The 15,047-nt window shown below is 39.8% G+C and overlaps 1 long non-coding RNA gene across 1 annotated transcript; it reads right to left on the bottom strand.

Annotated features, from left to right (window-relative positions):
- Nucleotides 1-12,845: 12,845 nt before the first annotated feature.
- Nucleotides 12,846-14,768, bottom strand: LOC133468276 (uncharacterized). Its single transcript, XR_009785440.1, has 2 exons — nucleotides 14,600-14,768; nucleotides 12,846-14,466 (listed from the first exon to the last, which is right to left on the bottom strand). It is a non-coding gene; the product is annotated as an uncharacterized LOC133468276 (long non-coding RNA).
- Between the last annotated feature and the right edge of the window lie 279 nt (nucleotides 14,769-15,047).

Here is a 15,047-nt window from a genome sequence, read left to right as displayed (position 1 = left end):
TGTCAATTGGCATGCACTCTCTCATTGTGCTTCCCAAATACAAACGAAAGGCTTCACATTCAGTCTCTTGAGGGCCCTTGTTTTCCTTTGAGGTCATGAATGCAATGGGGGCCCTACACTAAGATGTGGAGCTATATTTATACCAGACCCTCCATCTCTGTATCCATCCAATGCACCAACAAGCACCATAAAACGCAAAATCCCCTACCAAAGTCTCAGAGGGAACACAGTTAGAGGAACTAATGATATTAATGTAGTTTTAGTAATGTGTTTCTGAAAGTGGATGGGCAAGGGGGTGGGGGTGATTGGGGCTATGATGTTGCATAGGGAGGCCCAAGTCACAAGCAGACTTTCACATTTGGAATTTTACCGCAAAAAAAACTCCCCCCGAAACCCGAAAGCCCACGAGACACAGACACCTGCTTTCACTAAATGCGAAGGCAGCTGTGCATGTGCGTGTGTGTGTACATGTGTGTGTGCGTTTGTTAGCAAAAACACCAGTTGGATGGATACTGTGCAAAGAAAAACACACTGTAGTGTAGTGTCATCCTGGACATTAAAAAGATGGATGGTGTGTGTGTGTGTGTGGGTGTGCATGCTTGCGTACTATTGTAACCTCAATGTGATGTTTCTGGGAAAACAAACAAACAAACAAAACATACGCAACAAAAATGCTGAAAAATGCTACCGGTGATATTATATCACAAAAATTAAAGACGTTAACATTTTAAAGTAGTTTCAGCATTATTATAAAAATACTGTTACGAAAACTTAATTAAGTGTCCAAATTACTTTTTGAGGAATGTTGTTTTGCACAGGCAAAAAAAAACATTAACCACATATTATACCATAAAAAAACTAAAGTAAAATGAAAATAAAAATCAGTAATTTCCAAGGCTTCTAGCATACAAACAATAATGAAACAAGTAAAAGATGAGTGCCGTTCCTCAAGTCTCAGTACCAGGTCCCAAGATTTTTACAGCGGACCCATTAACACATTCACTGCCAGCCTTCCCAGTTAAAAAGGATATTTGACTTCTAAAGTCGTCAATGGCAGTGAATGTGTTAATAAGTGCATAAATAAGGGTCAAAATGGCTTTTGTTATTCTCATTCTTGTTTTTCATAGAAAAAATAATATCCATAAACCATAAAAACAAAACTTTAAAAAACAAAAAATTTAAAAGCAGTTATGATGTTATATTTGTGCATATATACATTTTGCACTTATATAATATTGAATAAAACAATATATATATTTTTTTCATGTTCACATTTGGCGTGGTGAATGGTTAGCATATCTGCCTCACATTTCTGAGGTTCTAGGTTTACCCGTGTGGCGTTTGCATGACTCTGTGTGCTTACGTGGGTTTTCTCCAGGTACTCTGATTACCTACCACATCCCAAATTTTCAAGTTAATTGAAAACTCTAAATTATCAGAATGTATGAACGTCTGTGAAAGGTTGTTGGTCAATATGTGTCCTGAAATTGGCTGGAAACCAGCCCAGGTTGTACCACGTCTCTCGCCCAGTCAGCTTGGATTGATTCCGGCTCATCCATAACCCGAATGAGGATAAGTGGTACAGAAAATCGATGGATGGATAAATTTTCACATTTGAAACTCAAGCCTTATAATATACAAACGTCTTGCAAACTGATTGGCGGTCCACATGACTCTATCCTGCGTACCAATATTTTTACAGCAGACCCATAAATACTATAAGTGCGTAAATACTAACTGTCCAAATTATTTTACTGATGCATGTTGTGGAAACATGCTACACATTGACGCACCACAAAAAGTAAAAGAAAATATGCACAAAATGTTTTCGTCAGGGCATATTTTTAGCGATAACAATATACAAAATATTAACTATAAAAAATGTATTAAGGACAATTTCAATAAATGAAACTAAACCGGCCGGCACGGTGAACGACTGATTTGCACATTTGCCTCACAGTTCTGGGGACCGGGGTTCAAATCCCGCCCCAACATGTGTGGAGTTTGCATGTTCTCCCCGTCCCTGGGTGGGTTTTCTCCAGACACTCCGGTTTCCTCCCATATCCCCAAAAGATGCGTGGTAGGTTGATTGAAGACTCTAAAATTGCCCGTAGGTGTGAATGTGAGTGCGACTGGTTGTTTGTTTATATGTGCCCTGCGATTGGCTGGCGACCGGTTCAGGGTGTACCCCGCCTCTCGCCCGAAGATAGCTGTAATAGGCTCCAGCAGCCCGCGACCCCAGTGAGGATAAGCAGTTAAGAAAATGGATGGATGTAAACTAAACCATTCCTTGTTCTTTTTTACCTAGTCATCACACATTCATTTTTGTAGAAAAATTCAACAAAAAAATGCCAGCCCACTTTGACAGCTTAATGTGTGACTGACAAAAAGCAAACAACAATAACAAAATAAAACCAAGACCTGGTCGAACTGAACGTCCATTTATCACATTCTAGCAGCACACCAGGAATGTTATCATTCACAGTGCAGCACATTAAGAAGTGAGAGAGGAGCACGTGCTATCCTGATAATATACAGTTTCATCAACATGAGTATCTTTTTGGACTTATGATGCAATGTAAATTATATGGGGCTGGGTGTTCTCTATGGTTATTGTCCTTATGTCACACTCAGAAAAAACAAACAAAAAAACATTTAAATATAAAAGCAGAAGTTGGACCACTTCAACATTTTTTTTAATTCATTCTCCTTTCCCTTTTCAAATCAAACATGTCTGTCGTAAGCAGATTGGCTCATAAATTCAGTTTGCCGTGTTGCAATGGATTTATAGCCGGATGTTGCAGAAGTGGCAGGCTCCTGACACCGCATAGACACATATACACACACACATGTATACAGTGCACACGCACGCACGCACGCACACACACACACACACACACACACACACACACACACACACACACCTCATGCTTACAGTACAACGCTGTCTGGTGGCCTGCATAGATTAGTCGGGCCTGATTTCCTCATTCCCTGGCCACTTTTGTGGTTGGAGATACAGGGGTGACCGCTCCCTGCTGGCAGCGGTCAGGTAGGAGGGCTGGGCTGGGCTGCTCCGGCCTGATAACTACAATCTCCCCCCCCCCGAAACCCGATCGCATCCTCATCCATGGTACCAAGATTTGAGAGAAGAGAAAAGGGTGGGAGAGGACAGAAATGAAAACTAAAAGTGCCTCACGCAAGTGCGCGACAACACCAAACAGATGAAAAGAAATATAATTTACAATGCCTGTATAGAGAGGCAATTTGCTACTGCACCCTAGTTGTTCTACTAGTTTGCTGAAGTGTCTTACTTTTGAGGACAAAGAGTGTACTAGTATATGGACCTTCCGTATACCTTATGGAAAGCTGTTTGAGCATTTAATCGATATCCTTAATATTTAACTTAACGTAGTAGTACGCTTTTAGTCCTCACTCGTAAGACAATCAGCACGCTATTAGAGCGACTGTGTCTTACTAGTAGTAGGCAAAACTGTGCATTTTTTGACAACTACGTGCTACTACTACTAGTCAGTGTTGGGAAAGTTCATTGTCTACACAAACTAGTTCAAAGTTCATTTTACCATTCCAAAAATGAACTGGTTCATAGTTGTTTTTTGTCAATATGTTGCTGATACTGGCATTTCATTTTCCCATTGTTGCCACCCATTCAGTCCACACTAATAGCCAGCTGCAGCTTTTCCCCTACAACCTAAAAAACATGAGGAAAAATTTGTTGCTTGAATGTTTTTTTTGTTTTTTTTTAAAATAAGGAATTAAAACAAAAACGTTGTTCTGAATATGCAAACAACAACACGCAACACAGTATGACAGGAACAATGGTGAAACGACATTGACAACTTTGCATTCCTCGCAGCTCTGGCTGATTATATTAACAAAATATGTTATTTAATCTATTCTTATATTACAAAACAAAATAAATTCAAAATTATGACAGTGTTATTGTACAGAGTTTTAACTAAAGCATTCTGATACAATTTTTTTTTTTCCTAGTAATCAGTTTTTACAATATGTACTGGCACGTTGGCCGCAGTGGCATGGTCTCACCGTTCCTGCGTGGGTTTTCTCTGGGTACTCCGGTTTCCTCCCAAATCACAAAAATATGCATGGTAGGTTAATTGAAGACTCTAAATTGCCCGTAGGTGTGAATGTGAGTGTTTGTTTGTTTCTATGTGCCCTGCGATTGACTAGCGACCAGTTCAGGGTGTACCCCGCCTCTTGCCCGAAGATAGCTGGGATAGGACTTATATATACACATATTGTACTTAAGTACATTTCAGATTCTATACTTTTTTAACTTTAGTGAAGAAGTTGAATCAGTACAGTACTTTTATCAGTTATTTTTGACACTAATATCTGCACTTCTACTTTGGTACTTAAGTACATTTCATATTCTCTACTTTTTTTTTTACTTTTTATGTGCCCTGCGATTGGCTGGCGACCAGTTCAGGGTGTACCCCGCCTCCTGCCCGATGATAGCTGGGATAGGCTCCAGCACGCCCGCGACCCTAGTGAGGAGAAGCGGCTCAGAAAATGGATGGATGGATGAAGTAAAGGACTTGAATCAGTACTTCTTTTACCAGAGTCTTTTTTGTTTTTTTTGTATCTGTACTTCTACTTAAGTACTACAGCGTGTGAGTACTTTGACCACCTCTGCACATTAGGACACATGAGACCCATTGTACTCTGCGTGTGGCTTACAATCTCACTCACTCACAAACACACACACACACACACACACGAGGACGATACAGATTGCGCTGATAGAGGTGGCGAGCACGATGCCGACTGTTGGCGCTGCTGACGAGGTGATTAGGGTCGTCGCTAACAGTTAGCGCCGGGCCCAGATTTGGCCGACATTCGTTGGCGGACCGTTTGTTTGTTGTTTTTCTAAGGGGGACAAAGAAAAATTAAAAGAAGAAAACAGTGTAGATGTTACAGTATAGTGGACATGTGCCTGTTGAAGATAGGCCCCAAACAATAACTGTACATTTGGCTAGAAAGTGGGTCGGCGCTGTGTCAAATGGGTCAAAGTGCAAAACGCTATCAACAAAAAAAAGCATAGAATTGGGGGAAAAAAAAAAAAAAAAAAAGGTATACAACATACTCCACCAAGGGTGAGCAAACCTAATTTGGATCATAGCTACACACTTCCTTCATAGGCTTAAATGTGTCATCAATTATTATTTTCTTTTTTAAACAGTTTTTGCATATGCACTGTTAGCATTTTGGAAGTTATATCTGACTACAACTACAGTGGTAGCTTGACTTACAAGTGCCCCGATTGATGAGTTTTTCAACTTACGAACTGCGGCTTGGTCGATTTATTTATGTGTGAAACATTACGTTAAGAGACCAGGGCCCACATTTATCAAAGAGTACCTAGAACAGGTTCTAAGTTTATAAATTTAGTATGTGTATAAGTACAAAAAAATCCATATTTATCAAACACGCGGGCACCTGTCGCAGGCAAACTAGTAAGTAATGTATGTTGATCAATCCCATCTATACTGAACTACCACGCTCGTGCATGCTGAGCATCCTTTGCATTGACAAATGCCTCCAATTGACCATTTATGGTAGCAACAATCCCTTTAATAATGCGGGATTGACTTCCCTCTCTGAAAAAGGGTGGAGAAAATGAATATTCCCGGAGACCGAAACTGATTGAGGAACTTGTCAGAGAAGTGGAAATGTAACCCAGCTGTAATTTAACTTTATGGGTTACAGAAACAAAATAAAAATTACTGTTTGGAACAATTAATCCAGGTGTTACCACAATAGGAAAAAAAATACATGGAATGGTGGGAGAATTTTACAATTTATGTACACTTCTGGACAACGCACGGTCCATAAATAAGGGCACAGATGTATATTTGTGTAATCGTATCTTCACTTAAAAAATCATTTCCAATAATCATGCCAATTGAACGTCAATGTCCATATAAAGCTGTAAACCTCACTTAACTATATGGATAGAGTAATTTTCATGATTTTTGCTGGAATGTCAATTGTCCCACATTCATACTGTAAAAATCAGTGGACCTTGTATAGAGTCTTGTGGAACACCACCAGCATCCATCCAACTATCCATCCATTTTCAACACCGCTTATCCTGGTTAGGGTCACGGGATGCTGGAGCCTATCCCAGCTGACTTCGGGCGAAAGGCGGACTACACCCTGAACTGGTTGCAAAGTCAGTCGCAGAGCACATATAGACGCAGACAACCACTCGCACTCAGATTCACACCGTCACTGAGTGGGAACTGAACCCACGCTGCCTGCACCAAAGTCAGGCGAGTGTACCACTACACCATCAGTGACTCCATCCAACTAGCTCATGCAAATAATGTTGATATATATGTAGAGTGGACCTAGTGAGTCATTGGAAACTTTCCGTGGGACTTTGGGAAAATATATGGGAATTTATGGGAAATATTAGATTTGGAACAAACTGGGAATGTAATGGAAAGTGATCATATTTCTCTTAAAAATAATTAGATTTTTCATAAGCAGACATCTGTGTAAAATTCTTACGGCCATGTCGTAGTGCTTTCTGTACTCAGGTTGCTGACTTATCATGTTAGCATACCAACGGTTAGTGTGTTAGCATTTCATTAAATCCATCCATCCATCCATTTTCTGAGCAGCTTCTCCTCACTAGGGTCGCGGGCGTGCTGGAGCCTATCCCAGCTATCATCGGCCAGGAGGCAGGGTACACCAGCCAACTGGTTGCCAGCCAATCGTAGGGCACATAGAAACAAACAACCATTACCACTCACATTCACACCTACAGGCAATTTAGTCTCCGATTCATGCATGTTTTTGGGATGTGGGAGGAAACCGGAGTGCCCGGAGAAAACCCACGCAGGCACGGGGAGAACATTCAAACTCCACACAGCCGGGACCGGGGATTAAACCCCGCTCCACAAAACTGTGAGGCAGACGCTCTAACCAGTCCTCTAACGTGCCGCCCATTTCATTAAATGTCATTTGATATAGTTCCTGACTGCGGGTCGTGTTGTAAAGTCATTATTGATTTGCCTTAGTGCTTTTTGTAGATTGGTTTCTATCTTGCTACATTTTAGCATGCCAACTATTAGCACGTTAGCATTTGAGCAGTTCTCAGAAATACTATCGACCACAGAATGTGTAAAATCCATATGGACCTGTCATTGCGCTTTCTACACTCAGGTTGGTAACTTACATGCTATATGTTAGCATAGCAACTGTTAGCATGTTAGCATTCTCTATGACATCCCAGACACACATTAAGAACTTATCCAATCTAGTTCCACAGTGTACTGTAGGTTTGCTTCATTACATGCACAACAACACAAAGACAGCAAAGAGGGGGTCTGTCATGACACTGAGGGAGTCATGTGGACACACAGACACTCGCACACACACATTCGCACGCACACACACACACACACACACACACACTAAATGACATGTTTTCCCGCTCAGGCTTGGTCCAACTTCTCTTTTCACCTGGTTAAATAGAGCAGAAGGAAGGGGCTTTCAATAGAGACCACCACACACACACACACGCACACTAATCTAAGTAAGAGGCTGGAGACCCACCCTCACAACACTTAAAAACAAATACACTTAAAATACAACTCATCACTCATGAAGTTACTTAAATTGTTTAACAAAAAATGAGAACTGAATGAACTATGTTTTATTAAGCTGTTAATTATTTTCTACATTGACTTTTTTGTTTTAGTGTATCATACTATTTATTAATTCATTCATTCATTCATTCAAAATTTATACTAACATGTTTAACTTTTGAATGAATTTAAGTTTATTATATATAATATAATATTAATAATATAATTTATTCCATTTTAATTTAGAAATTTTGTATTATGTTCCCATTTACACTATTATTTTTAATGGTATTGTTTTTAAATTATTATTGTACTTTTCTTGCATTTTTGTCTACAAAGATAAGGCAAGCACCCCAAATAAATGATTATCAAATAATTTATTTTTATACTAACTTTTTTGTTTTAGTGTATCATGCAAATATATTGTATATTTTTGTATTTTGTGGCTTTTGAATTATTATTATTTCATTTGTTTTTATTGTGAACACATTTTTCTCATGAATAGCATTGTTTTTAAATGATTATCATAGTGCTTTTAGTTTGGGTGGTACAAAGATGAGGTGAGTATGCAAAATATTTGATAAAATTATTTATTACTTATTATTTACTCTATAAAATGTAACACATATTATTGCACTTTAGTGGGGGTGAGTTGCAACAATGTTAAAAAAAAAAAAGTCGAAAGTAGCAAAAGTGCCTCTTCAACTTTTTCCTGTACAGTATTCTTCTACTGTACATGTGACTAATACAAACTCCTCCTTTCCTGTCACCTCCTCATCTTCCTCCTCCTCCTCCTCCTGGACCTCCTCTTGGTCGTAGTGTGCCTGCATGCGCTCCATTGTTGCGGCTAAGTGATGCTGACAAGCGGATTCACATGTGCGCATCATGCTCCACTTGACTGATGCAGAACTTTTGCCTGCCCGCCACAGCGGGTTTCCCTCATCATCAGTAAGGCCACCACCGGGCCTCCCCCCAAAAAAAACATTCGGCCCCGATTGACCTTGAACTCATCATGAGTGATTGTGTGTGTGTGTGAGAGAGAGAGAGAGAGAGAGAAAGAGAGAGAGAGAGAGCAGGATGGGTGCTAATTGCAACAAGACAACAATATCAGCCACCTAGGGCTAGTTTCTGGCCAGCGGTCCAAAAACAATTTGGACTGGAAAGGCAAATACACAAACACACATGCACACGCACACACATGCTTTGTATACATGACACCTGTTATGAAACCAACAGGCTTAGGAGTGTGTGCCGACTGTTCTGACATCATCCCTTCCAAGATGGACAGCTGTTGCGAGAAAGTGTGTGTGTGATTGTGTGCGTGTGTGCATCTGTGTCTCTGGCACAAATGTTCATAAAGGGCAATATGGAGTGAAAGGGATTGATGACGAGAGCAAAATAATTGGAAAAAACAACACTTACAGCTGGCAGTGAACACATCACCACGGCCCAATAAAAAGCACGATGGTCCCAATATTAGGTACTGCATTTTTAAATATATAATTACGTTAAATGATTACAGTTAAAAATAATTTTATAATTACATACAAAATAAAGACATACAGTCACTGATGGTGTAGTGGTACACTCGCCTGACTTTGGTGCGGGCAGTGTGGGTTCAGTTCCCACTCAGTGACGGTGTGAATCTGAGTGCGAATGGTTGTCCGCATCTATATGTGCCCTGCGACTGACTGGCGACCAGTTCAGGGTGTAGTCCGCCTTTCGCCCAAAGTCAGCTGGGATAGGCTCCAGCGACCCGTGACCCTAACCGGGATAAGCGGGGTTGAAAATGGATGGATTGATAAAGACATACATTTAAGTAAACAAAAATACAAAGTTAAACAAATAAAAGTAAAAACTGTGAAAATGATTTTTTTTAAAGGAAATGTAAAAACTGCAGAACTAAAAAAGAAATGTTTTTTTAAAAAGTGCAGAAATTAAAAAGTATATAATGCCTGGGATTTTTACTCTGATTCAGATGAATGACTGAATGATGATTCAACAACTGCAAACATTAGTATTTGAACCTATTTTATTTCCTATTTTGTATTAGATGACTAAGTAACTCGGGAGATGGGTAAGAAAAAGCTGAAAAAATGTGTGTGTGTGTGTGTGTCTGCGTGCGTGTACTCAAGTGGTCCATGCTAATACTAGGTTGGCTCTCCTGTTAGCAAAATGTACAAAAGCCTGTGGGCTCAACAGTCAGCATGTCGTAAAAAGAAAAAGTGCAAATATGAAGGAGGTGGCGAAAGGAGGAGGCAAACAAACACTTTATCTTCATCTAAAAAACAAAACAACAACAATAACTCACAAGAAGTCACAGAGTAAGTTATTTTCATTTGCTTGTTCATTCCTAATATTTTGTCCCATCCCGTTTTGATGAATGCACAAAATACGAGGCATTTAGCATTTATTGCTCTTTGATTGCGGGAAGAGGACAGATGGTTTTGGCGCGAAATCCTGAGCAAACATGGTGTGTCTGAATTTGCGTGCGTGGGCGTGATTATCTGACGTAAAGACGCTGAGGGCCAGTTTTCAAGCACCTGTCTGTCGAACGATAAGAGCAGCAGATAGCACAGGATATATCCCATTATGACTAGTGTAACTTTTAGCAGTGGCGGACAGTGCATTTGGAAGCCTTTAGTGGGGACTTACCCCACTTAATGCACCATTTAATATTACTATCACGTCAACGCAATTACAGAAACCATTAATACGTTACAAAAACACAACAGCAATTTAATATAATAAGCAGTTCAATATTTATCTAATAACATGACAACATTTTGTTTAAATGAAATACATCACATTCACCAGAGATGCTGATTATTTAGTGTATTAATAATGAGTGTAGATGGCTACGGACTTGTTTTACTCGTGGAAGTTGGCTGTAACCAGTTTTACTCTGACCAACCAATCAGAGGATGGAAAAATGCAGACAAATTTGAAATCAGTTTCTTTGCGAATACTGTATTGTAGAGGTGAAGTTACAGCACAAATGACTGTGAAGGTTCTATGCAGATGACATTGAAATTTAACATAAAGAGGGTGAAATCTAATTGGACAAAAAAAATCTACCATCCACATGTACTGGGAGCAGTGCAGCCAAGAGAAATGCTATAGAATATAAAGAATAGACAGTTGGGAATAAATGTCATGATCTGTGTTTGTAGACTTTTGCATTGGATTTGAATAATTTTTGTTGTTTCATGTTACAGTATGTCTTGTTTCTTTATGTCTCTTATTCACATCTTGTTAACTCGATAAGTTTTCATTTCCATCTGTTCTCGTCAGCCCTGTTCCGTGTGTCACCCAATCAGGTTCCTAGAGCCACTCGTGTCTTGTCCACGTGTGCCTCGTTGTCTTGTCACTTTGTTCCTGTTTAGTTTTGGGCTGTCATGACCGAATCTTTTTAGAAAAGTTTATCCTACAGATATTTTGTCAAGTATTCGAGTTAATTGCAATCCATCCCCAAATTTTTTGTTTTTCTGTTGTTGTTTTTTTTACTACTAGCATGCATTTTATTCTCATTTATTAGAGCTGGACTTCTATCCTTAAACTGCATGTGTTGGTACTGAGTTTATGGTATAAACTCTGTCCAGAACTTGAGATGACAAAATCAGCCTTTGCTCAATGGTTAGCATTCGCGAATTAGCATTAGCGCGCTAGCGCTTAAAATTTTACATTACAAAAAACGCCGCTAACTACCATTCAGCTCACTCATACATCATGTTATATGTACATTACACATCTAAAAGTGTCTTAAAATCACTTACATATGGTCCTCTGTCATTTTTGGCAATGCTTTTCCACTGCCCCAACAGTGCGTCCGTCTGCCACAAATGTCCGTGCGATGAACATGGACAGTAACCAAATGGTTCCGGGCGGCGCAGATATGCTTCTAAAACTTTTTATAGCCTCGAGGCAGACATTTTTATGTCGACCAATATTTGTGGTCGACTTAGCGATTGTTTTTTTAATTATTTTTTACATAGCCCTAATTGAGTCCCCTGCTGTCTTTCAGTCTTTGTCGTTGCTGTTGCTGTTGTTGCTTTTGCTTTCGTCTTACATCACATTTGCCTCTACTGTAGTTTGTAGTGGTGAGTGTTTTGTGTCCCCATGTTTCTTAGTCACGTTTTGGGGATTTTGTTAATTTAGTGTTTGCTTTCATGTGCCTTATTTGCCTTTTTGTTTTGTTTTTAAAATACTTTGTTTTAGTACATCCTGCACTCCTGCCTGTCTCACTGCTTCTCTTAATTTATTTTTATTTTTTATTTTTTTGATTTGACTTACAAGCAAAAGTTCGAGATGGTGGCTGCGAACTCAATTCAGCTCACTTCACAACAAGCAGCAGTTTGATAACTGGTATAAAAAAAAAAATCTTTAAAAAGAGGTTTCAAGTCGTTTATTACCACTCCCAGCTAAAGTTTGCTGTCAAACTAAACATAAACCAAAGAAAATTATACATTGTGTATTTCTTCAACTTCATAAATTTGCCTTCAAGTCCGGTAACTTAATGCTAACGCATAATGGGGAAACCATAGACGGGAAGTCAATGCAAAAAAAATCTGCCGAATGACAACTCTTATCTCTGGAAAAAATCGTAAGTTGAGTCACTCTTATCTCAAGGCACCACTGTAAATACCCAGCAATAAATGATTGCTTAAAAAAAGTTTAAATGTGTTTAAAGCATGTGAGTGGGGTAAAACTATGAATTTTTTTTTTTATATGATCTCGATATTGCGGCTTTTCACCTAATGCAGGATAAACGCAATAAACAGCGGTTTCACTATACAGGCTTACAAAACAAATATTAACCCTTTAAAATGTCTTGAACCTGCATTCCAGCCTTAATTTCTGGGGGGCTCCTGCTTTTTGAAGAATACTGTACTCTCACACACGTGTACAAACACAAAACCACAGACTTCACAGTGAACTTATCAGAGTTCAACACTCGGCCTGTGTGATGCTTTCACTCGTTTGCAGAGTGGTGGAGGTGTGTGTAAATGTCTGTTTGCGTGGCTTTACAAGGAGGTGGTGGGACAAACCTCTGTCTGTGGTGTGTGTCTGTGTGTGTGTGTGTATGCATGTGTGTGTTTGTGTGCAAGGAGCACAGCCATGCACTTGTGAGATAAGAAGTTGTGGGATTGTAAAAGAGACAGATAAAACAGATGGATAGGGAAAAAAAACACAACTTCACTGCAGCCATGCCGTTGTTTCACACCACACTATTTTATTATTATTTATGAGGCAGCATAGGAACATGCTGTTGCTTTTTACAAAAGCATTGCTTTGTTGACAGTCAATATGTGAAATTGTTGCGTAAACTTACAAGGCGGTTAGCACAGGCTGCGGTTCACCTGCACAGTGTAAAACAATTGGAATTCAAACAGCCAGTGAGGAATTGCGTTATTGGATGAAAACATTAGAACTTATATGGGTGGGATTCCGCTTGAACAGTGTGAGCTAAGTTTTTAGAGTTTCATGCTTCAGGGCGCGTCATCAAAATTCACCCATACGCAAGGATGACAACTCAAAATAGCCTTGCTCAGCTATGCAAAAAATAATAATCGGGAAATGTGCAAAATCACCCCCATCAAACTAAAATGGCAGACTTCCTGTGTCTTTTGAGGCATAGGTTCTTGAGACTTTTTTGTGGGTCTACTCTTAATAAACATGTTCATTAAGTTTCATGTTACCAAATGAAACTGGTCGAGGGCTGAGTTTTCTTCGGAAGACCCATGGAAATGTCCAAAATAACCCAAAAATGGCTGCTTCAAACCAAAATGGCAGACTTCCTGTATGTTTTCAGGCATGTATTCCTGAGACCTTTGTGGGTCTACTCATGATAGACATGCTTACCATAGTAGCTATGTTAAACTGGCTTTAGGGGCTGAATTTTCATGGAAGTATTTCAAATACTCCAAAAATTAAAATGGCTGCTTCAAAGCAAAATGGCAGACTTCCTGTGTCTTTCTGGAAATGGACTGCATAGACTTTTTTCTGGGTAAACTCATGATAGAATTGGTTATTAACTCGTTCACTGCCATCGACGTTCCTATTCGTCAAATGGAATCCAACCGTTTACTGCCATCGATGTATATATTCGTCAAGTATGTTTTTCAACGGGTAGGCGCCAAAGAGGGTCTCGCCCGGCGGGTTTGTGAAATTCAGGTTTTGTAAACCACTGTATTGACTAACAGATCCCTGTCGATGATGCCGTTGCATCACTTTGCATTGGAGATCGGCACATCTTTTGAGTAGATGATAAAGATTGGGCAGTGAATGTCTGCTTTTCAAGTCAAATATGAGGGAGAGAAATACCAGCTCTATAGAAGTCGAACAAGTTTAGGCACCTCACAATCGAACAGAGTATGTGTATGTATGGTGTAAAGAGCGTATGTGTAATTAGTGGAATGTGTGAGTTGTAATTGTGATAAAAGATGATGCAGTTCATGGAGTGAATGAAAAACGTCATGTAAAAAACCCACTGAGCCATGACTCACGGTGTGGTTCTTAGTTGTATAACTATAAAAAAGTGATTATTTTGCCATCAAAAGCTCTTTCTCAGTGTTGAGAAACAAAAAATAAAAAATATATATATATTAAACAGGCCTAAGCAATATGCTGAGGCTTTACAAATGGGAAATCCCTCAAAATAGCGGTTCATTTGGACTACGAATTATAACAACGAAGCACAGCGTGTTCAGGTCTGTGTTCCAAGCCTTATCCACTCACCACGTACCAGCTGCCATACCTGCGCCTTTATCAGGGAGGCCGTTAGACACGGAATTCCCACTTCCTCACTCCTGACGTTGGGAGTGAAAAGCTACTGAAAAGAAGGTCGGGAAGAAGAAGAAGAAGAAGAAGAGGTCATGTCCAAATATGTGACGCAGAATGGGAGGAGGGGGGAAAACACACATCAGTGTTACACTTCTTTGTATTGCAGACGCACAACTCACCCTCGGCCTCCTCTAAATCCTCAAACTTTTTCAGCTTTTCGGACGTTTCCCTCGATTGGAACGCGTGGACGTCCGTCGGCGCGCTGCAGTGGACGAGAGTGCACGGTGGAAAAGAGAAGCGAGGGTTATGCAAAAATAATCACGTGACAACTTGACGTCATCATACACTTGCACAAAAAAAAGAGGCAGGCGACTCTGGGGATGAGCTGTGATGGATACCTGTTGGTTTTTGTGTGTTTTGACTGTGCACATGACAAGATGGGAAGGCCCACATCACTTGTACACTGCAAACACATTCTACACACACACTATATACACGCACGCACCCTGGAGGTTTTGTGGTAGGAAGTGAGAGTGACTCCGCATCACAATAACAACAATAACAGCAGCAGAATCACACCAGCGAACAGGGCTTAAAAAAACATTGTGAAGTCAATATAAAAGTTGA

The sequence above is a fragment of the Phyllopteryx taeniolatus genome, chromosome 18 (assembly GCF_024500385.1).
Source record: "Phyllopteryx taeniolatus isolate TA_2022b chromosome 18, UOR_Ptae_1.2, whole genome shotgun sequence".
Taxonomy (NCBI): Eukaryota; Metazoa; Chordata; class Actinopteri; order Syngnathiformes; family Syngnathidae; genus Phyllopteryx; species Phyllopteryx taeniolatus.
The sequence above is the reverse complement of the archived record's forward strand: the minus strand, read 5'-3'. Positions and strand labels throughout refer to the sequence as shown.